Source organism: Heterodontus francisci, chromosome 38 (assembly GCF_036365525.1).
Source record: "Heterodontus francisci isolate sHetFra1 chromosome 38, sHetFra1.hap1, whole genome shotgun sequence".
In the NCBI taxonomy this organism is placed as follows: domain Eukaryota; kingdom Metazoa; phylum Chordata; class Chondrichthyes; order Heterodontiformes; family Heterodontidae; genus Heterodontus; species Heterodontus francisci.
This window is the reverse complement of record NC_090408.1, coordinates 27,867,434-27,889,052: the sequence shown is the minus strand read 5'-3', so window position 1 is coordinate 27,889,052 and position 21,619 is coordinate 27,867,434. Positions and strand designations below refer to the sequence as shown.

The 21,619-nt window shown below is 41.7% G+C and overlaps 1 protein-coding gene across 5 annotated transcripts in view; it reads right to left on the bottom strand.

Annotated features, from left to right (window-relative positions):
• LOC137352469 (WD repeat-containing protein 72-like) overlaps positions 1 to 21,619 on the bottom strand; it is a 279,396-nt gene that overhangs the window by 242,439 nt on the left and 15,338 nt on the right. The window contains exons 1-2 of one of the 5 annotated variants that reach the window (XM_068017964.1): positions 13,266 to 13,691; positions 5,511 to 5,599 (exon numbers count right to left, since the gene is read on the bottom strand). The exons of 2 other annotated variants lie outside the window; for them this stretch is intronic. The gene's annotated coding sequence lies outside the window, so the exon portion shown is untranslated. Of the gene's footprint in view, positions 1 to 5,510; positions 5,600 to 13,265; positions 13,692 to 21,619 lie in introns of those variants that run through there. 2 more of the 5 variants (XM_068017963.1, XM_068017965.1) reach the window with 2 other exon arrangements.

The window sequence follows — 21,619 nt, the reverse complement described above, 5'->3', positions numbered from 1 at the left end:
TACCCATCTAGCACTGATATTAAATGTATGTCCCATGTTACTGATTCATCCATCAGTGAAAATGAACTTTCACTCTTTACCCTCATAATTTTGAAGGCATATCACATCTCCCTTGAACCATTTCTGCTACAGCCCTAGTTTTCACGTCGCTCAGCTTTACTACATTCTCTCAACTCTGGTACCATCCTGGGAAATCTATCTCCCAGCTTTAACCCCTTTCCATAATAGACCAAAATTGTACTGAGTAACAACCTAAGACAACTAGAATTGGGTTGCGCCTCATCACATATTCAGAATGCCCTGAAGTGCATCAAATCCAATGAATTACTTTTGAAGTGAAGTTTGTGCAAATGCAGCAGCACAGAAGCAAAGGAGATTAATGACCAAGTTATAAGCTGGGGTTGAGAGCTTAGTGGAGTAAATACACGTTCAGGTGGGAAAGGGCTTGTGATGGCAACAAAGAACTGGGAACATTTTCATCAGTTCAGTGATTTCTAAAAATTGCCATCTGTGCAGGAGCAGGGAATCACTGACAGCAACTTCTGCATTTCCACATTTAACTGCATATGTGCGGACTTCAGAGTTGCTATCAGTTTCATATGGTAATGACGGTGAACAAGAACAGTTTTGTTGTCATTACTACTGTAAAATCTGGACTGATGTATTCGGAGATTTGTGCCAATTTGCTGCAAGAAATCTACTGAGAGATACATTGCCTATTATTGTGACTGCATCATGGATTATTTAATAGATTTGATAGGTTAAGCCATTTCTCATTCCATGGTTTCATGTCCTTACATAAAAAGATGTAACCTGGCAGCTACTAAAATGTAATGTCAGAACTGACTTTATAAATCATTTGGGCTTTTATGTCCCCTGAGCACTTGCATTGTTAAAACACGGTATCTAACTCCAAACTCCTAAACAACTATTGTTGTATATGCGAAGGAGTTCCAAATACTTGATGTTTTATTTAGTACTCAATATATCTTTAATATGGGTTCTTTCAAAGAATGAAAGCTCTTATTCTTAGGTTTGTGATGGATAGGCAATGTGCTGCCCTCATGTTGCTTGGTACCTTTATATAATACAGTCTACTTCTGGTAATTCAAATTTGCTGTTGACTCGGAAAATTCAGTAATCCTAATAAAGCAATTTAAATAAATAAAACACAAGGCCATATCTTTGGGGAAAAAATAAATCAAATTAACAATGAATATCAGAGCCAGGATTTTGTGAGGCCCCCTGAGGTAGGGTCAGAGGTGGGAGCGCATGGAGTATCATGATGGATGGCCGGGTTCGGGGGGGGGTTGGGGGGCAGCAGGGCAGAGGGCCTGTTGCCTCCCCATTGCCCAGTGATCTTCCCAGGGTGGGATAGGCTGACAACAACCTTCCCACCCAGAGGCCAACTGAAGCATGCCTATTAACAGCCAATTGAGGGCCTCTTCCCTCCACCGCTGGAATCTTACCAGTGGCGGCGGCGGGGGGGGGGGGGGGGGGGGGGTTGGTGGGCCTACCCGCGCGGGGAGGGTACCTTGTAAAATTAGGCGTCCTCCCTGCGGGCTTGGGCAGGCAGGGTCCCTCCGTGGGCAATTTGGCAATTTGTGACCCTAGGAGGACCCCCACTGAGAACAACCTTACCCCCCAGGACGCCCCTCCCCCTTGGACTGCACGACCACTCCCCCTCACTTGGGCCTTCCAGACTGGCCCTGGCAACCCCGCCTCACCTACCTCTTCTCTGGGGTTCCAGTGCTGGGCCAGGGTCCAAGGTCTCTGCAGTACCGGCAGTGGCCACCACTCCCGGCCCTCTGATTGGCTGGCAGCTCTTGGAGGCAGGATCCCCGTCCCTTTAAAGTCTTTAAAAGGACAGGGATCCCGCCTCCCTAAACATTGATTCAAAAAGCCGGAGGATCGCTCCAGGGGGGCATGAAAAGGCAGAGGCAGGGTTCTCCCTGCCTTTTTGGCCCAGCGCCAGGAGACTCACCTCCAGCACAAAATCCATCCCAAGGAGTGGATTGTACCATGATGGAAGGCTGCAAAGGCCTCGAAGCAACACAGTTAAGGACATCAGAAACTAGGATACCCAGAACCAGATGACTACTGAAAGATGTTTTCAGCTTTCAAAGAATGCTATGGAACTTATAACATACAAGCATAACATACACGCTAACAGTCATGTTTCACATAAGCAAAGAAAAACGTGGACTTATATAGCACCTTTCCTAACCTCAGGATGATCCAAAGTGCTTTACAGAAAATGAAATACTTTTGAAGTGTAGTCACTGTTGTAATGTAGGGAACGTGACAGTCAATTTGTGCACAGCAAGCTCTCACAAACAGCAATGTGATAATGACTAGATTAGGTATTATTGTGATGTTGATTGAGGGTCAAATATTGGCCAGGACACCAGGAAATAATTCCCTTATGTTTCTTCAGACTCGTGCCATGGGTTCTCTTATGTCAACCTGAAAGGGCAGACAGTGCTTCAGTTTAACATCTCATTTGAAAGACAGCACCTCCGACAGTAAAGCACTCCCTCAGAATTGCACTGGAGTGTTAACCTAGATTTTTATGCTAAAGTCCTGGAGTGGAATTTGAAACAAAAACCTCCTAACTCAGAGGCAAGAGTGCTACCCACTGAGACACAGCTGAAACAGTCAGTCAGGTGGCAGGGTCCTGATCTGCACTAGTACAGACTGAGATCCTCTTCTCTCAACACTAATCATACCAGAGACCTGCTGTTACTGGCAGTGTTTCCAGTCACTGGGTACTATGGGTGGGAATTCTAATAAGAAGAGAATGGCAGCAGCCTGAATGACTTCAAATAGCAGCAGTTCAGAGTGGCAATGGGTGGGGAGTGGGGAAATGATGGACCGAGGCTGAGGGTTTGGACAGAGGAAAAGGGAAGGAGGGAGAGAGTTGCCATGCATGAGAATAATCAGTAATGCAATGTACCCAAATAAAGTCAGATCTGCTTAATTAATGCCTGTACGGTACTTTTACAGATTAAAAGGGACTGCTGAAAGTAGTCAAGTTAAGAAAGCTATCCTTTGGGTAGCACACAATAGATTAGTTGCTGGGGTCTGAATGCAAACGCAGCCTGGACTGAGCTAAAAAGTCACATCTTTGACAGGTATAGCATTTTACATTGATCTGGACAGGTCTGAGCTGAGTTCATAATGGGCCTTCAAGATAACTTTTCCCATCCATGTGTTTGACAGAATGTGAAAGCTCAGAGTACAAAATGGACAGGGGGATCGCAAAAGGAATGTCATCCCAGACGCAGGTCATAACCAAAATACAAACAAGCAACATTCATTTAATGCAACTTAGGGACTTGACACAGTCACAGGGAACACAAAAACAGCTTGTCACATCATAACAGACAATGCAATTGAAGGTTTGACAACTAACATTCAATGTTACACTGTTAGGCTTGGTGTGTGACATGGGACTTTTCTCAGAGAAATGTGACTTTTTTGTGACTTTCACTTGAAGAAAGGATGAGAATGCACACATAAAAATCAATAATTACTATGTTCTTTTACAGAAACATACTGGACATAATTTAATTCGTTCCTTCAGTGAAACAAATGTCACTGTGACTTGTTTTAACAAGACTCCACACTGCACTTGACAAAAGTCAGAAGAGTTTGCTCAACAAAAATATACTTTATTCATAAAATTTGTAAAAATACATTACATAACAATTCATATTTGACATTACATAAAGTGCAATACAGATCGTTTTTTTTCCAACTCTCCCACCATAAGGAAATTGTCTAACTTCACAATGGTGAAGGCACTCTTCAGTAAGGGAGGAGAAAATCACGAGGCAAAGCAGACAGAAAAAAGTAATGTAAGGAAAAGAGAGAAAGATACAAACGGACAAGAAGGACAAGGGTAAGTGAAGGAGAGATATAGAACAATAAAAAGCCAATTGTATAAATAAAGCTGAAAAGGGCCTCTTACTGTTGCTTTACAATGTAGTGCACCACTTCCATTCATCTTGCTGTAAATTTATTATAGTGAGTCTCTATTTCACTGGAATTTCTGTTGTAGTCTGAGATTCCTGTTAGACCCTTAAAAACTGCAAACACGTACATTGCGCTAGCTCCAGTATAACAGTTGCACACATGAACCATCTCTAATAGTCCAGTTATCAACACGAGTCTGACCAATCCCCCCCATCCCCCTCCATCTCCATCTGAGGCACGATTGCTTAATATCACCTCATTCCTGTGATACCAGTGCTGCCATACTGCTACCAGCAGAGTAAGAGCAACCCCAGCATCATAGTGAAACAACTGGCTTTATTACAGAGCAGTGGCAAGTAGTTTCACACCTCAGATTCCAAAGCACCAGAATCCAATCTTGGTAGCGCAATTAATGGGGGAAAAAAAATGACCAGCAAGTAAAGTCAATGCAAACTACTGTCAAAATGTGCATTTTATTTGTCCTTAAAACGATCAGATAGGAAATACCACTATGAGCTTCAGATACTAATTTACCTACTGCAGTAATAGGCTATAAATCACCATTAGCAACACTGTGGTATGATTATTTAACACAATCATATTAGCCGGATTAATGCCACCATTAAAAGAGCAGAGAGAAGCACTTGATTGAGCAGAATAAGCCCTCATCTGATAACATCAGCAATCAGTTCTGGCCTGATATTATTGTTGCATACACATTAGTTGTAATAGTAAACATGCAGGGGCAAACAACCAGGAAAAACTGAGCTCATATAATGTGTGCGTATATCCAGTATTTCACAAGGAAACACTCCAAACATTATGCGCCACTGAAAGAGGGAAGATTCATCACCATGACAACCATCAATGCTGCTGTAGACCCCAGTGGCAGGAAGAGAATTTTTTTTTTTGCACATAGCTTATCAAATATTATCAGCTTTTCCCAGATCCTCATTTCTAGGATTTCTTTTGTTATTTTGTCTCCTTTTTCCTCCCAATTTTCTTCGCTTGCAGGAGCGGTTCCTTGCTGAGGTACAGTTCCACCAGTGCCAGTGCCTCATCCAAATGACCATTCTTCTTGTGACACCCGAGTCCATAAGTGGCCGATGGATTATTCAACTAATAGGGTCCTAAGCTTCAAATTCAATTCTGCTCTCGCACAACCTCCACATGCACATGACCAGCAGAGATTACTTGATAGCAATCAGAAATGAGAACCCTGGTTCATTCCCCCTGGACTAAAACAGGGGCATTGAGCTCAACTGTAGCACCCCCACCTCACCACCCCACCCAGTACTGGTTCTATTGAAATGAGCTAACACACCACAGACTGGGACCTTTGTGATGTGTATGACTAAACCACTCTCTTGCTTAGTTAAGCCATCAGGGAAAATTAAAATTGCTTACTTCCTATATTACACTTCAAAAATATTTCATTGGGTGTAAAGTACTTTGAGGTCTTGAGGTCATGAAAGGCACGATATAAGTGCAAGCCTTTCTTTCTTTAATGGAAGTACAACTGCAAAACTCACCCAGTGGCTAGGTGAAAGGTTTGTTTCCTGGTCCATTCTGAATTAGAGGATCTCAGTCACACTGTTATTACAGTCCTCAGTGCATTAGGCTATAATATGAAAAAAAATATATAATCAGACAGGACTTCCACTCCAGCTACGACCTAATGGCACCTACAGAAAAGCGCATGTAAGGAAGGGAAGAGGTTGGCAGTGATGCTTGCGATCAAACCATCTGCGGAACTCCACTATCAGGGGTCACATAATTGACCAAGTCGCGTAGGACGAGTGGCATCAGCAGAACCTCACGGCATTCAAAAGTCACCTCCTTCTAGACAGCAGGGAAGAAACGTGAGAAGGATAAGAGATTTAGGGATATAGTTCCTTGTGTGTGCAAAATTAAAGGAAACATTCATTTACTAATCTGCCCATGGTATAAGACCATTTAGTGAAACTAATTTTCCTTTAAATTTTAACATAGGCGACATTTTTGCAGATTCTGTTCCTGACACAAAATCTTGCTCGACAATAGTGTAGATCGCAGAATTGGCACAGAATTCAACCTTAATTTTAGAGACCAAAAAAAAATCAGAATTGGGCACATCCAACTCTCTGAAACCTATACCTATTGAGTGAGCACCTCAAATAGCATTCATCTAGAAACACTCAACGGTTGGTGCCCAGCACAAAGTGCAATAAAATAACAAACTCTTGCAGCTGAAGTGACAAGTCTAATCTTTATTTGGAATTGTATTATTAAATAGGCAAGGGAGAGAAGAACCCTGAATCTACAGGGCAATACACAGCCACTATTTCCCAGCACAACTGTCAGAATTGCGGCTTTTATCATTTGGCAGTAGCTGAACTTACATGCACCAAATCAAAGTTGTATGCAAAAGTGAAGTCCCTGCAATTATCAGCAAGATTTGTTTTTTGAGCCACACAAAACATAAAAGCTGCTGCAGTTGTTAGTTTGCAACTGAACACACCCAGCAATCCAGCTGAATAGCTTTATATTTGTCTACTTCATTATGAAATGCCACATTCATCATCTACGCTGAATATGGAACAATAACAGCAAATCATTCCAAAGTAACCTGACCTTGACTGAAAAACTACTGGTGTACATGTTTATATTTTTGGTCACATTGTTCTTTGTAAGAGTAACCTTGCAGAAGGAACGTTCATTCCAAATATATAATCCAAGCTATCGTTCAGTCCGCAGTACTATATACAGAAGAGCAAGAGCTTAAGAGTTGAAATTGCACTGTGCATTATTAGGTACTAATGCAGGCCTCACATTCTGTGAAATTGCCCTGAGCACTACTTCAATCAGTGTGTTAACCTGGGCTGGTGCCCTTGTGGACATAACGCACAAAAGGGATTTCATCCTCATTACCAATATCTCACAAGAACATATCTAAAAACTGCTACAATAAGCTAAGGAATTATGTAGAATATACAGCACACACACAGGCCATTCAGCCCACTAGTTTGTGCTGGTGTCTATACTGCACGCAATTACAAGTTATCAGCTCAACTTCCCACGTCAGATTCAAAATGCACCCATCAGCCACTCTCTTGGCATTTCTTCACGGACGAAGATTTTGGGAAGGTTGTATTCATCTGTTGCAGGCCGGCTGGTGGCTAGTCAGGCCTATCCGTGACCGGCAGATTCTCCCACACTGGGTATAAGTGAAGGTGTAGTCGCTGCTGGGGGCAATTAGATCGATTCTTCTCCTCCTTTTCTCTTTCATGCTGGTTCTTTGCCCAGTCTCAAAGATGTCTGTAGCCCTCCTGATGTAGCATCTCCAGACATCACAACCTATGGCCTGCGCTTCCCACTGGCGATGGTCGATGTGGCACACAGAGAGGGACTTCTTCAGGGAGTCCTTGAAACATTTGCATTGGGCCCCTCTGTTTTTATCATGGTCAGCTCTCTATAGAACAAGATCTTGGGCAGGCAACTGTCTTCCATCCGGGCAATATGACCTGCCCAACGCAGGAGGATGGCCTTGATGTTGGTTGTTTTCAGGACTTCAATGTTTGTGATGTGGTCCTGCCAACGCATCTTGAGGATGCTGCGGAGGCAGCGCTGATGGAAGCGCTCTAGAAGATGAAAAATGACAGCAGTTTAGGACCCATGACTTGGCGCCATACAGAAGGGTGGTGAGGACTACGGCTTTGTACACTTTGAGTTTGGTCTGTGCTCTGAGGCTGTGGTTGCTCCACACTCGTTTGTAGAGTCTGCTGAATGTACTGTTTGCTTTTGAGAGCCTTTTGTCCACTTCCTTGTCTATGGTGGTATCAAACGAGGTGACGCTGCCCAAATAAGTAAATTGCTTGACGGCATTCAGCTCAGTTCCCTCGATGACAATGCTTGCTGGTCTATATTCTTCTTGGGGTGCAGGCTGATGCAGGACTTCATTTTGCTTTAAGCTGGTTTTTAGTCCGAAGAGTTGTGCTGCCTCGGAAAAATGTGTTGTTATGCGTTGCAGGACTGACTGACTGACTGTGGGCCAGGAGAGCATAATCATTGACAAAAAGAAGTTCACAGATGAGTTTTTCCTTGTGTCTTTGTGGGAGTCTGAAGATGCCGGAGGTTGAAAAGGCCTCCATCAGTCCGGAAACATATGTAAACTCCCTCAAGGTCTTCCGTTGCCTGCTGCAGCGTCATGCTGAAAAAGATGGTGAATAAGGTTGGGGCCAGCGCTCATCCCTGCTTTGCACCACTGGAGATTCGGAAGGGACTCAAGAGGTCGCTGTTTTGCTTGACTTTTCCGTACTGATTTTCATCAGCCACTAGAACGCTCTTGAATATACAGTATATAATCTCATATTATGCACATCATTTAAGGTCTTCTTTAATTCAGAAACCATAATTACTGCTTGCTCCCATGTCCCAGCCACTGCCTTCTGAAACAAGCTGTAATGAAGTGTCCAAGAGCCATCCTGGGCAGCTCACTGTCCAACTTCCCATTCCTTCTCTCTCCTCGTGAACAACCTTCCACTTGATGCCTCCATCAGTGACCTTGCCAAGATCAAGAACTCCCTGTGCTAAGAATCACTGTTATAAATTCTACATTCCATTATTGTATATATCATATTACATTCATACATTCACATGTATCACATGTAATGCTACTGTACAGGTCTTCTTAAAACCAAGCCTCTCACTGTAATGCACATTTCATGTGGCTCATAAAGACAGATGAACAGGAGGGATGTGGTATATAACATGAATTCACAACATTTAACAGCTCTTTCATGACACTATGTGAACTGATCAGAAAAGCATCAGGGGTGAAAAATAGTGATTAGTCCAAGATTTTTGCCCAAAGTGCACGGATGCAGCAACCACTGCTGAACACGTTCTACAATCCAGCTGGAAAGGGCAGCCCAGGTGTTTAGATAGCTAGAGAGACACCTAACGCACAGATGCTACTCTGGGCTGGAGGTGGGGGGCAGCGGGGGTACAAGAGTCATCGACCTAGGCATGGAAGGAGAGTTCTAGTAGAGTCATAGCTTCACAAAGGCTGCTGTGTCTGAGGTGTATTACTGACCCATTTGTACAACATCTTTTTTTGAATATATCTTTTAACAACTACTACTTCTCCATGTTGTTACATACTATGTGCTGATATTTATGTCTTACATTTGTGCTTTGAAGTCATGCAAATCCTTCAGGATCTTTCTCTAAATTATTGACAACATATCCGCTCTTTCCATGACACATTAAAATAGCAGAAAGATGAAATTCAAACACAAACATTAAGCACTGGGAGGCTAGTATCCCACGACATCATTTCATAGCCATAGCAACCAGAACAATTCTCTTTCTTGCTTGCCCCTCCACTCAATTCATGTTTTACTAGGGTCTATTTAGTATAATATGGATACAGTGGTAACCTTGATCGAAGTACAAGGCTTTACCAACTCTTCATGGAGTGATAATACTAACTCTTCCTTGTGATATATTGTGATTCAGATCCTGTTTTTGTATATGCATTCCTTACATGCTGCAATTTGTTTTGTAAGTAGCCTGGCATTGTTGACAAATTATACAACATGCATCAAAACTAGAAATATCCAGCTGCTTCCAGTGAAGGGCTGACTTTCAATTTAACACTACTGACAATTAAATATCATTGTGGAAACCTGTCTATTGCAAACATCTCCGCACTCTGAAAGGAGCTCTATAGAAACTAGTAAACTCAATAAAGTACGTGCAGCAGCAAATCTCAAGCACAATTCAAACAAATTTCTTGCACTGATGACTGCAATTTCTCCCCTCCAAAAATGTATTTTTCTGCCGAAAATTAGTGAAACCAGATATTGTGCCTGCCTGAAATTCACCTATGCAGAAGTCACTAAGCAGGAATCACAAGTAAATAGTCATAGAGTCAGCACTAAAGCAAATGAAGTGCAAGCAGCTAACTCAGAGCAGACCAGTGACTGAGAACCTAAGATCTTCCTAGCCTATATGACTCAATACCACACTAAATGTGGTGCTTTACTCATTGAACCATTGGCAGCCCCAGCTGAAGCACTTTTATATTATGGAGCAGTTTCCAATGGAGATAATTCCACTCCTATCCATTGCTCCCAATTAGCTCTGTTTTTGCAGCTAAAACTATTCAGCAATGATAGTGCATGTGTAGTTACCACAACATCAAGTTTGTAACTTCAGCATTCTGGCCATGACTTTTTTGGGGAAAGAGCTGTACAGAACAATGAAAGCTCAGCCAGAAGTAAAGTGGCATACCTGGTAGAATTCTCATAGGAAGCAGCCATTCAGCTTTACTGTCACTAACACTTTGCCAAGGGAGATGCACAACAGATTCCCCACCCAAAGGACCCAATTGTTGTAAAGATTGAGGGGCAGTAGCCCCTCTGTGTTGGCATTGCAAAATCAAACTGTCTACTCGGTATTTAGTAATCTGGAGTTGCCAGCAGTTTTTGATGTGAACTTGGATGAAAAGGGGCTGCCCTGCCAGGATAGAGCTGACAATTGTAGAATAGTTAAAAGGTGAAGGGGGTAAATAAAGCTGTTTTGCGTAACTATCACAACTGATCATAAAATTAAAAAAGGCCTCATATACTCTGGTGTCACTGTGAGCTCATTGGAAATTCTGTACAAGGTGTAACTTACATGACTGATATTCACATTATGCCTGAATGAGCTAGTCCCATGGCTCATTAACCCAACAATGCTGCTCCAGGCTGCCATTGAGGTAGAAGTACAGATGTCTTCAGAGATGCAAAGGCAATCCAAATGGGTAGTTTACACCGGCAATCTAAAACCAGTAGTGTCTCGGCTTCGATGTAAATCATTGCCTCTGGAGGCACTGGTTGCCATGGCGCTGATCACAGGCACTGAGCCTGTAGTAAAAGGCTGGTACAAGATTTTCCAAATCACCAGGACAGCCCAGTGCCAGAAAGTGATGTTGCCAACTGAAACTGGCAAATATACCCAATTGCTTTCTTCTGCTTTGGTTCCTCCTAAACACACTACAAATGTGCTTGTATACAATTTCACCAGAAATAGCAAAGAAGCAATCCCATTGCACACAGAGATCTGAGGAATTCTTAATCCACTATTGAGACGGTGGGGACAGTTTGATTTTGTTTTTGGCCTGTTGCTTTTAAGTAGAGGTATGTATCAGGATAGATATCAATGACAAGGCCAATTCATGCAGTTTAAAGAACAATGCCATCCTCACCAAATGATTACATTTCAGGTGTAGTCACTGTAAAGTTATTTACCATGTCATGCAGACCCCCACCTACCAAGAATGAAGCATATTAATTTTGTCATATGAACACTGATTTTAAACTGTTGCTGGAGTGAAGAAATGACTTGTTTGAAGATCACCAGACACTGAGATGGAAAGATATTTGCATACTAAGAGACGCTGCTTGTGGAGACAAAGGACTATTCCCTGCTCCAATTAACCCAAATGGATTTTGATCACCAGACATCGAAGGTGTAAGGAAGCACATTCCAGGGCCTGCTAAAATGATACAATCCACAAAGCCAGGACTGGCTAAACCAGCTGGTCACATGATTGACTGGCTGCTCCAGGCTTTTTGAATTAGCCACAGGACAGTTTGAATTCAGAAGGCCTTGTGAAACTGAAGCTGGAACAAGGAAGCATCTCTCTCGCTTTCTCCCAAGCCACCGGACCCATGGAAGACACATAAACCACAAGAGAGAAAAGACTGCTACATCAGAACAAGGTGAACTGTGAACTGGGCCCCAACGAATTGCAAGACTTAACGGCAACCAAAGAATCCACATTGAACTTAAAGGACTGTAACTACCAGATATTGCCCCAAACAATTCCCCTTTATTCCTTCTACTTTTTCTGTCTCTATCTGCGTGTGTTTATCTCATATGCATGCTAGCGTGGTCGGGTCGCGTACCCGTAGTCATTAACCAGATTAGAGTTTAAAATTAATAAATTTCTACCTTTCTTGTTTAAATCTAAGGAAACCTTTTTGATTTCTTTGCCTTACTATTGGAGCAGTGAACAAGAATTCACTGAAGGGGGAGCTAAAACATGGTGCTTTTAAAAATAAACCCTGTTACGGTTAAACCAGGCAAAGGCTGAGAGGGAACCCCTAGACCCCTTCTCACCTGGTCATAACAACCAGAAAATAATATGTATAAGGAGCACTGGAAATGGCAAAAACCAAACAAAGAAATCAGGCAACAATCTCAAGGGAGAGATAAAGTCAGGTGGTTTGTTAATCATCAGCATTTCAAAACTGACTCACCTGCCATCTATCCCGTATTTGTTTGTCCTATTTCCTCCCCTTCCTTCCTGTGGCTGGGGTAAAAGCCCAGGGGTCTCTGAGTGACCTTACCCAAGTGATGAGATTTCATAAGTGAACCTCAATGGTGAGAAGCCACAGGCTGCTTATAGGAGCATCACATCTCTGGATATGTCTGTCGTTACACACATAACCAACAAGGGTTGTTGTATAGTCATCAGCAGAAAAGACATTAGGAATAAAGACTTGCATTTATATCGCACCTTTCATGACCTCAGGAAGTCCTTTTGAAGTGTCATCACTATAGTAACATAGGAAACGCAGCAGCCAATATTCACACAGTCAGCTCCCACAAACAGCAATGCAATAATGACCAGATTATCTGTTTTAGTGATGTTGATTGTGGGATAATTATTGGCCAGGACACTGGGAATAACTCCACTCCTTTTCTTCAAAATAGATGGCACCTAAGAGGGCTGTCAGGACCTCACTTTAATGTCTCATCCAAAAGACTGATTCACCATTTGCCCCCTCCCTAATCAGGGGCAATGTCACTAATGCCACTCTGAGTTTAGCAAACAACACAGACTGATCCAACTTGGAACTTCACAGGCTGAATTACTCACTGGATGTTCCTCAAACCATCAGGGGAGCATATTATTATTAATATATTAACTTCTTTCTCTTATTCCTGTGCTGTCTCTCTTCTACCATTGGGTTAGAATGTGAAATCACAAAGCAACGCACGGAATAGCAGACTAGTAATATCCCTCAAGGCTTAATCCAAAAAAAACTTTTGGATAGTTTTTTTGTGTGTGCAGAACTTCCCATCTGTAAATAACAGGCACCCAAGACTGTCCAAAATGATCAATTTTAAATCGTTAATTATTTCACTACAGGTTCGTACATTAAACTCAAATAACTCCCAAAGAAAACACTTTCAGCTATCATTTTCCAATTTTTTTCTGGATGACTATTACAAAAATCAAAGGAACTCACACTTCTTTTCGCCACTGGAGTCTGCTGCTAAAACGACATAACCCGGTTGGAGCTGGCAGTGGGAGGTGCAGAATGAGTGCTTTTAAAATGTTTCCAGGCTGTTCTCAAATCAAAGGCGGAACCAGGGGTGTTGGTCCGAGGTCGCGGCTTTCGGTCACAATTAAACTCCAGAGAGTGAGTAGGAGCCGCCCCAGCCTGTTTGAACCGTGTTGGGGGAGCTCTCTGCCTGCTTACACCTTGTATGTTTAGCCCGAAGCAGTCTGAACGGGCAGCTCTGAGCACCGGCTGACCCAGGGGTCACACATACTGAAGCAGGGAAACCAATCAACAGAATCGTCTGCCCACTTCACTGTTCCACATTTTGTTTATTTTTCTGCCTCTTACAATCTCAATATAGTGGGTGGCTTCATCATTAGGCAGGAGATTGACTATGGAAAGATAAAGCAAAGGGCCATTACCTTTTCCCAGGCTGATCATTGCCTGAAAATGGATATTTTAGACAAATATTGACAGCAGTTGTGAATATAACTGAGTATATGAGTATAGTGATAAACTATTGATGCAAGAGCTTTACAGGAAGCCAAGAATGTGTTAGTATGTTTGAAGGCCAATATTATACACTTGACTTCACATCTGTTACACCAGGGGCAATGTTCCACTTTGCAGTCTCATAACTTACTGCAAAAAAATTGCATTAATGCATCTAACAACCAGCATCAAAATACTAAGGACTATCAGAGATGTAGAATTAGATGAATGCACACAGGGCATGTCCTGAGTCAGCAGTGGTCATGACTGTTGTGGATGTACCCGAGACAATTTTTTCAATCTGATTGAAGAAAACATATCTAAAGAAACAGTTGAAACCAGCTTTAATGTGAGTGTGTGATACATGATGGGTGGGAATGCAAGACCAAGTTTTAACAAAAGATTTGAACTGAATCAGAATTTTGCAAAACATTTTCACCAAACTGATAGTTTCTGGCCTTGACACATTCTCACACGAGGCCCATGAGTGTCTTTTCATGTGCATTCATGAGAAGTAATCTTACGCTTACCCATAATAATATGATGGAGTATGTATGGACATGATGTAGAAGCTATTGCATTAGTTGTAGCACTGGACGCATAACTGGGTCATGAGTTTCATTTATTATATGTCCAAAACAGAATGGAAAATCTACTAGAACATGTTATCTTCAGTTTTAAAATTAAACATTTATCAAAACGATTCTAATGGTCAACATATCACGTTATCTGGCACTGAGCCACACAGAAGTTCTTGGGTTTAACCTCTGGCCTATACTGAGTGAATGAATCTTAGTAGAAGATCACAACCAGCTGGTCAAATAGGGCAATAATAAGCCACCAAGGCAACTCGATCCATTTCTGAGGAAAGAGGATATATAGATAGGGGAGGGAAAGGGGGCGGGAGTGGATGGTGGGGGACTGGTGTTGAGATCAATTCAAAAGGGCCAATAGCCTTTACTTCCTAAGATTTTTCTGATTCCTTCTGGAAGTCCACATTATATGTTGAGAGCAAGGGCAGGATCAGGCTGAGCATCGACAGGCCCCACGGTTGATCAGTCTGATACTCACTGACAGAGTTAAACAACCAGAACTTACATTTATTAGTTGAAACATCCCAAAACATGAAGATGGGCATTCCAGCAAAGTACCTGAAGGCTCATAGCACCTAAGCAACTGGCACTTCCAGGAAAGGAAAGGAAAAGTGGAGAAAACTAGATAGGAAAAGATATTTAGAGAACTTTGTCAAGAAAGCTTGGCATTAGTTCAGTTAAAGTTACAATGTGATCAGCTTAAGTTTCTGTTGCCTAGTTATCTGATAAGATTGACATCTCAATGAGACTCAGATGGGAACACTCTCTTTGCTAGGCTGAGGGTTCAAGGCCCATCTGAGTGTTTGAGCGCAATGTCAATTTTGGCACTCCAGTGCAGTCTTCAGGGAGTGTGCTGCATTGTCATTAGGGGTGTTCTTCAGATGAGGCTATACACTGAAGTCTCATCTTACTTTTCTGGAGATTAAAGCCAGGGCTAAAGATCCCTGGACAATATTTGAAGAAAAACAGATTAACTCATTATTCATCTCATTACTGTTTATCAAATGCTGCTGACATAGAATGGGCTGTCACAAGAGCACTGCATAAGTAACTCACTGTGTGAATTGCTTGAGACATTTTCACAATGTGACAGCTATGTAAATGCTAGTACATATTTTCTTCTGTTCTTTCAGTACACCGTTACATGTGTTCTTTGATGTATATGTCAACTGCTAAGCACAAAAAAATTCTTACAACGAAAACGCAAAAGACTCTGGAAGTAATGATAAAAGGAAAATTAGGTGAATTAACTACACAAGAAACTGATCTAAAGGTCCATGATCAGCAATGATAAAGCTCTGAATCTCCACTTCTGAGTAGAATCAGAAGGGGTTAAAGCCGTTGGACAAAGAAGGAAAGAGCATATCAGATAAACCACATTCTAGGAGCAGTTGAGTTTCTTTTTGATCAATATTGCAGTTTTTTCATTTGCAGACTTCCAACTATGGATTCACAATCTTGTTCTTATGACTCTCTGAGCAGCAGGATTCCTGATGATAATTCTGAATCAATAAAGGTACATGTACTAGAGGGAGAACAACGGAAAAAAATCTACTAATAGGTGAAACTTCAATTTTTACTGAGGCAGATTTCAGTCTCATAGGTTTCCTGTTTGCCTCTGTCAATATTTTTAGGTTTTGAACTCAATATTCTCTCAGGTTTTGTGTTACCAGTTTCTCCCACAAGTGGACCTCACATCCCTTCTGTTCTAGAAGAAACCTTTCATTGCCCAGTATTTAGATTAACAGTATTGTGGCCCAGGAATCATAACATAGGACCTGTGTTCCATGTATCAGCTATTAAAATATCATATGTGCTACTATATATATTCTCTCTTTATGGAAAAGGACACTATCAAGATGAAGTTTGACATCAAACCAACAAACTGGTTATTTTGCATAAAATCCATGAATAAACAGAGTATAGTTTTTGCACTGAGGTGAATTTCCTATATTCCTTATTTTATGAAAAATAACAATAAAGCTGTAATCTTATGCCTTCTTTCAAGCTTGCTTTTCCAAAGCTAACTGGCTCTCATTTCTGTTACGGGTTGTTCACATTCATTCATCTATTCTAACTTGCTGAGAGAGGGAAAGAGTGGGAGTTCTCTGTTCCTGAAATCTATGATTGTTTGGCTCACCAAGCTGTCAGTGTTTGCCGTCATTACTCCACTGAAACTGCCAGCAACTGCGGGAGTCCACACATGCGCAGAATAACACGGAAATCCAGATGTTGATGACTGTGATTCTGTGCTTCTTCAGAGGGTGCGCTGTTGAAGTCTCTCCCAAGACAGTAATCAATGGGAAATCAATTGAACTGATGAGAACATCCACTTTTACACTGTTTGTCTCGCTGTAAAAACCCTTGAAAAACTTGCACCTTGTTGAATAAGGTGTAACTGGGGTTTTAATGCTGTACTAAGTCATAATTACTGCTAAACACCCTCACTGGCCCTGAAAGTGTGGTTTTATATTTGTTGAATGTCAAATTTCTCTATTGTGATCAGAATTTCCACATATTTTTAAAATAATTCTTTTTTGAAAGGTTGCTTATCTTTATTTTAGCTTCTCTTAACCCAATCATAATCATTTGCTTCTCTGTCTGAAAATTTAAATAATAAGGAAAGTGATTCAGTGCTTTTAATACCTCGTTTTTCATCTGTGAGAATACTTCAATGTGATTGGATGCTTTCCTGCTTGCTGACATCACCTTGACTTGGCATCAGATTTAAACTGCCGTGGGGAAAAGGGGAAAACCATGCCACAGAAATCGCTAGATCTTTTTGGGGAGCTTTCTTCGCCCTTGTTTTGCTGCTGACCACAAAATCTGGATCAATATATTTATAGACAACTATCTTTGTTAAAGATGGGCTATTTCACAAGACTGACCTTCTGGAGTTTTCCATTGTTACGAATTTACAGAAACCTGTACAAATAAGTAGTGTCGGTGCTGGTATATCTCTTTGTCTAGTTAACTAATATTTCAAGTAATCATGGCAACGGTGTAGTTTGAAAACTGCTGCCTAACTGTTAAGGCCCATTGTGTCTGTGCCAGCTCTCTGCAAGAGCAACTCAGCCAATCCCTCCCATCTCCCTTGCCCTCTCTGCACAGCCCTGCAAACCTTTTCTGTTCAGGTGCTGATTCAGTTCCTTTCTGAAACTCATGATTGAATCTGGCTCTATCACACTCTCAATGCAATCCTAATCACTCACTGCATAGAAAAATTTGTTCCTCCTGTCCCTTTTGGTTCTTTTTCCAATCACCTTAAATTGGTGTCCTCTGGTTCTTGACCCTTCCACCAATGGGAACAGTTTCTCTCTATCTCCTCTGTCTATACTTCTCATGACATTGAACACTTCTACCAAATCTTTTCTCAGCCTGCTCTTCTATAAGGAGAAACCCACCAGCTTCTTCAATCTAGCCACATAACTAAAGAACCTCATTCCTGGAACCATTCTTATAAATCTTTTCTACACCCTCTCAAAAGCCTTGACATCCTTCCGAAAGTGTTAAAAAAAAAGGTAAACATCAAAATGTTATAACCCACATGATGTTCTGATTCTTATTGGGATCACTGAGAAAGCTGCAAAAATAATGGACAAATTGTACTTGCTAGCTCTTGAAATAAAGGTTTAACAATCTTTATTAAATTAGGTTGATTGATAGCTTTATATGACTTTGTATTGGAGAAAAATGGAAATATTTGAAATGCGGATGTATCACCGAATCCTTGGGGTAAGCTGCTCGTGACAGATAGCAAGTGCTTAACTTAGCAGGATGAAAGAAGACCTAGCCCAGAGACTATTATGTGGACATATCATTCGAGTGTCATAGGGAGAGATAGTGTGTGACAAATGGAAGGAAATGGAGCAAATGGAAGTCCAAGATAAATATGGGTCTGACAGCATCAAGCAATGGTTCAAAGTCAAAATGGTCAACTGAGTTGTGCAACTGGCTCAGATCGAGGGATGCCCATCATTAAGGCCACTAACATCCAGATAAGGGAAGGTACCAAGGGAAGTTTAAAACATTCATGAAGAAGCTGCTAATGACCATTCTCTTGACTCAATCCATATGCAACCAGCAAAATAAAAACTGATTGCTGCAGGGACTGGAGATTAAATGGTGCTTCAAATGACATCACCTCTGGGCATTAATGCTTACTTAAATAACATTTTTACAAAATAAATGGAAAACAGATTTTTTATTAATTCTTAACATCTGATTTATGTTGTACGAACCAAATGCTTAATAAATTAATGGTGTGGTGGTGTCTTATCCTTACTTGGCTTTGTACTACACATGTTCATGTGACATGTCCCAGCTTGGAGAATTGTCATGTTCAGGTTCACTCCTACATAACTTACATGGGCCACAATCTTCAAGTACAATATGAAGATGTACCTTCTAGATTATAATCTTTCAACTCCAGCTGTGAAAGTCCAAACTTGAACTATTCTTTTCAACACTCACTTGCCACCTGATATTACACTTTGTGACATCAAACAAGTTCCACGGGTGAAATTTCTGCAGGGTTTCCCCCAATTCCTCATTGTAACTTTCCCAGAAGATTAGCAGAAACCCAGGACAAAAGATGCAAATAGTCATTTATGGGGGTTTCTGCCAATCTCCTGCCAAAGTTACGAAGGAGAAACCCCTTGAAATTTCTACCCTCAAGTTTTTAAACCACAGAACTAGGCAATGTGCAGCATTGGTCTAAAAAATAAAAAGGATATTTAGAGCCCTGTGTTTCATTTAGTGGTCAATTACCTGTGTCCTTGTAAATACAGTCTCTCACAGAAGAGTTCATTAAGAAGACAACATAGTGGCTGTTGTTTTGCCAGTTTCAAACCATGCCTTTTTCCTCCTCTGTCAACAATCTGAGTATTTCAGCTCCATTATAGCACCAGCTCTCACTGCCACACAAGCTAATTCCACCTCTCAATCCCTGCCTTTCTGGGGCCTTATACTCATTTTCACTGCTGTTTGCGTCTGGTAATTGGCTTTTTTAAAATTTTGAACAATCTGTATTTGGTCTGTAGGTTACATTTATCCCACTTTAGCTTCTACTAATTGTTACAATTCAAGCTTGTTCCCAACACTCTTACCCAATGCTCATTTGCATCCGTGAGCATGCCTGCATCTATCATTGACTGAAGCTTAGATTTATGCACGCAGTGAATGATATGCAATGTGCCTTGGGCTAACAATCTATGCTTTTACTGTTGGGTCACACCGGATACAGTGGATGTCCACAGTACACTTCTGATCTCTCAAATAGGGAAAAATAACGCATTGACAGCCTATATATTCCAAGTTGCACCACGAATTGTTTATTACAGGAAAAAATACAAGGGCTAATTCCCCAGTCAAGTGCTCCAAGTGAGGAGCAGTGTTTATCTGGTCGGGAAATCACAGACCCAAATTAAACTAAATCTGGAATAAAGAGCAGGCATCCATAAAAGTGACCTTGAAGCTGGCATATTGTTGTAGAACCCCAACTGCATCACTAATGTGGTTTAGGGAAGGAAACCTGCAGTCCTTACCTGATCTGGCTATGTGTGACTCCAGTCCCACACCAACGTGGTTGGCTCTTAACTACCCACTGAAGTGGCCTCGCACTCAATCAATTGCACCAAACCATTAACTTAAATGGATGGAACATTAAGGCCTAAAGGCATCCCAGGCAGTGGTTCCTGCAAGTGCTCAGTCAGGGAATCAGACCAATACACAAAAGCACCTTAAATCAGCAGAGAAAAATATCAACACAGTATTTAATATTTCCGGGTACATTTAACTGTTTTCTAAGTCCAATAAAACAAATGTTTCAGAATACTAAGAGATGAGGCAAAACATGGACCCGAGACACAGAGTCCTTCTTGTCACAGTGACTTGGATACATGGGTTTCAAGTGAACTAAAGGATCAGCAGCAAACCTGAGGCTTTTATGTGGATTTTGATAGAATTCTGGTTTCCCCATCAGAATACCATGTAATACGACAGCTTGCGTTTACATAACCCTTTAATATGAAAAAATATCCAAAAGGAGCTTTACAGGATTGTTATGAAACAAAAATTGACACCGCACCAAAAAATACCACCTGAGGAGGTAATAGGCCAGATGACCAAAAGCTTGATCAAAGAGATAGTTTTAAGGAGTGTCTTAAAGGGGGAAAGAGAAGTAGAGAGGCGGAGACACTTAGGGAGGGAATTCCAGAGCTTAGGGCCTACGCAGCTGAAGGTATGGCCACCAATGATGGGGCGATTGAAATCAGGAATGTACAAGAGGCCAGAATTAGAGGAGCTCGGATATCTTGGAGGGTTGTGGGTCTGGAGCAGATTACAGAGATAGGGAGGGGTGAGGCCATGGAGGGATTTGAAAACAAGGATAAGAATTTGAAAATTGAGGTGTTGATTAACCGGGAGCCAAAGTAGGTCAGCGAGCATAAGTGAGATGAATGATTGGGGCTTGATGTGAGTTAGGTCACAGGCAGCAGACTTTTTAATGACCTCAAGTTTGTGGGAGTAGAACGTGGGAGCCCGGCCAGGAGTGTGTTGGAATAGTCAAGTCCAGTGGTACCAAAGGCATGGATGAGGGTTTCAGCAGCAGATAAGTTGAGGCAAGGGCAGAGTCAGGTGACGTTAGAAATAGGCGGTCTTAGTCATGACACTGATGTTTGGTAGGAAGCTCATCTCGGGGTCAAATATAACACCAAGGCTGTGAACAGTTTGGTTCAGCCTCACACAGTTGCCAGGGAGACGGATGGAGCCAGTGACGAGGGAACAGAGTTTGTGAGGAAATTTCTGCTCATTCAGTACTGGATGTTGGACAAGCAGTCTGACAATTAGAGACAATGGAGGGGTCGAGAGAGGTGGAGGTGAGGTAGAGCTGGGCATCGTCAACATACATGAGAATACAATAATCGTACAGGCAATGGCTGAGCCTGTGGCACATGCAAACATTGAGAATTAATCAAGGCAATTTTTTTTCTGCTAAGCATCCGTCATCATATATTTAATATAAACAGAGACTGGCTTTTGAAACTAGCACTCATATAAGGTCTATCTAGAATCATACAAATCATTGAATGGTTACAGCACAGAAGGAGGCCATTCAGCCCGTCGTGTCCATGCCGGCTCTCTGCAAGAGCAACTCAGCCAGTCCCACTCTCCCGCCCTTTCCCTGTAGCCCTGTAATTTTTTTTCTCTTCAGATAATTATCCAATTCCCTTT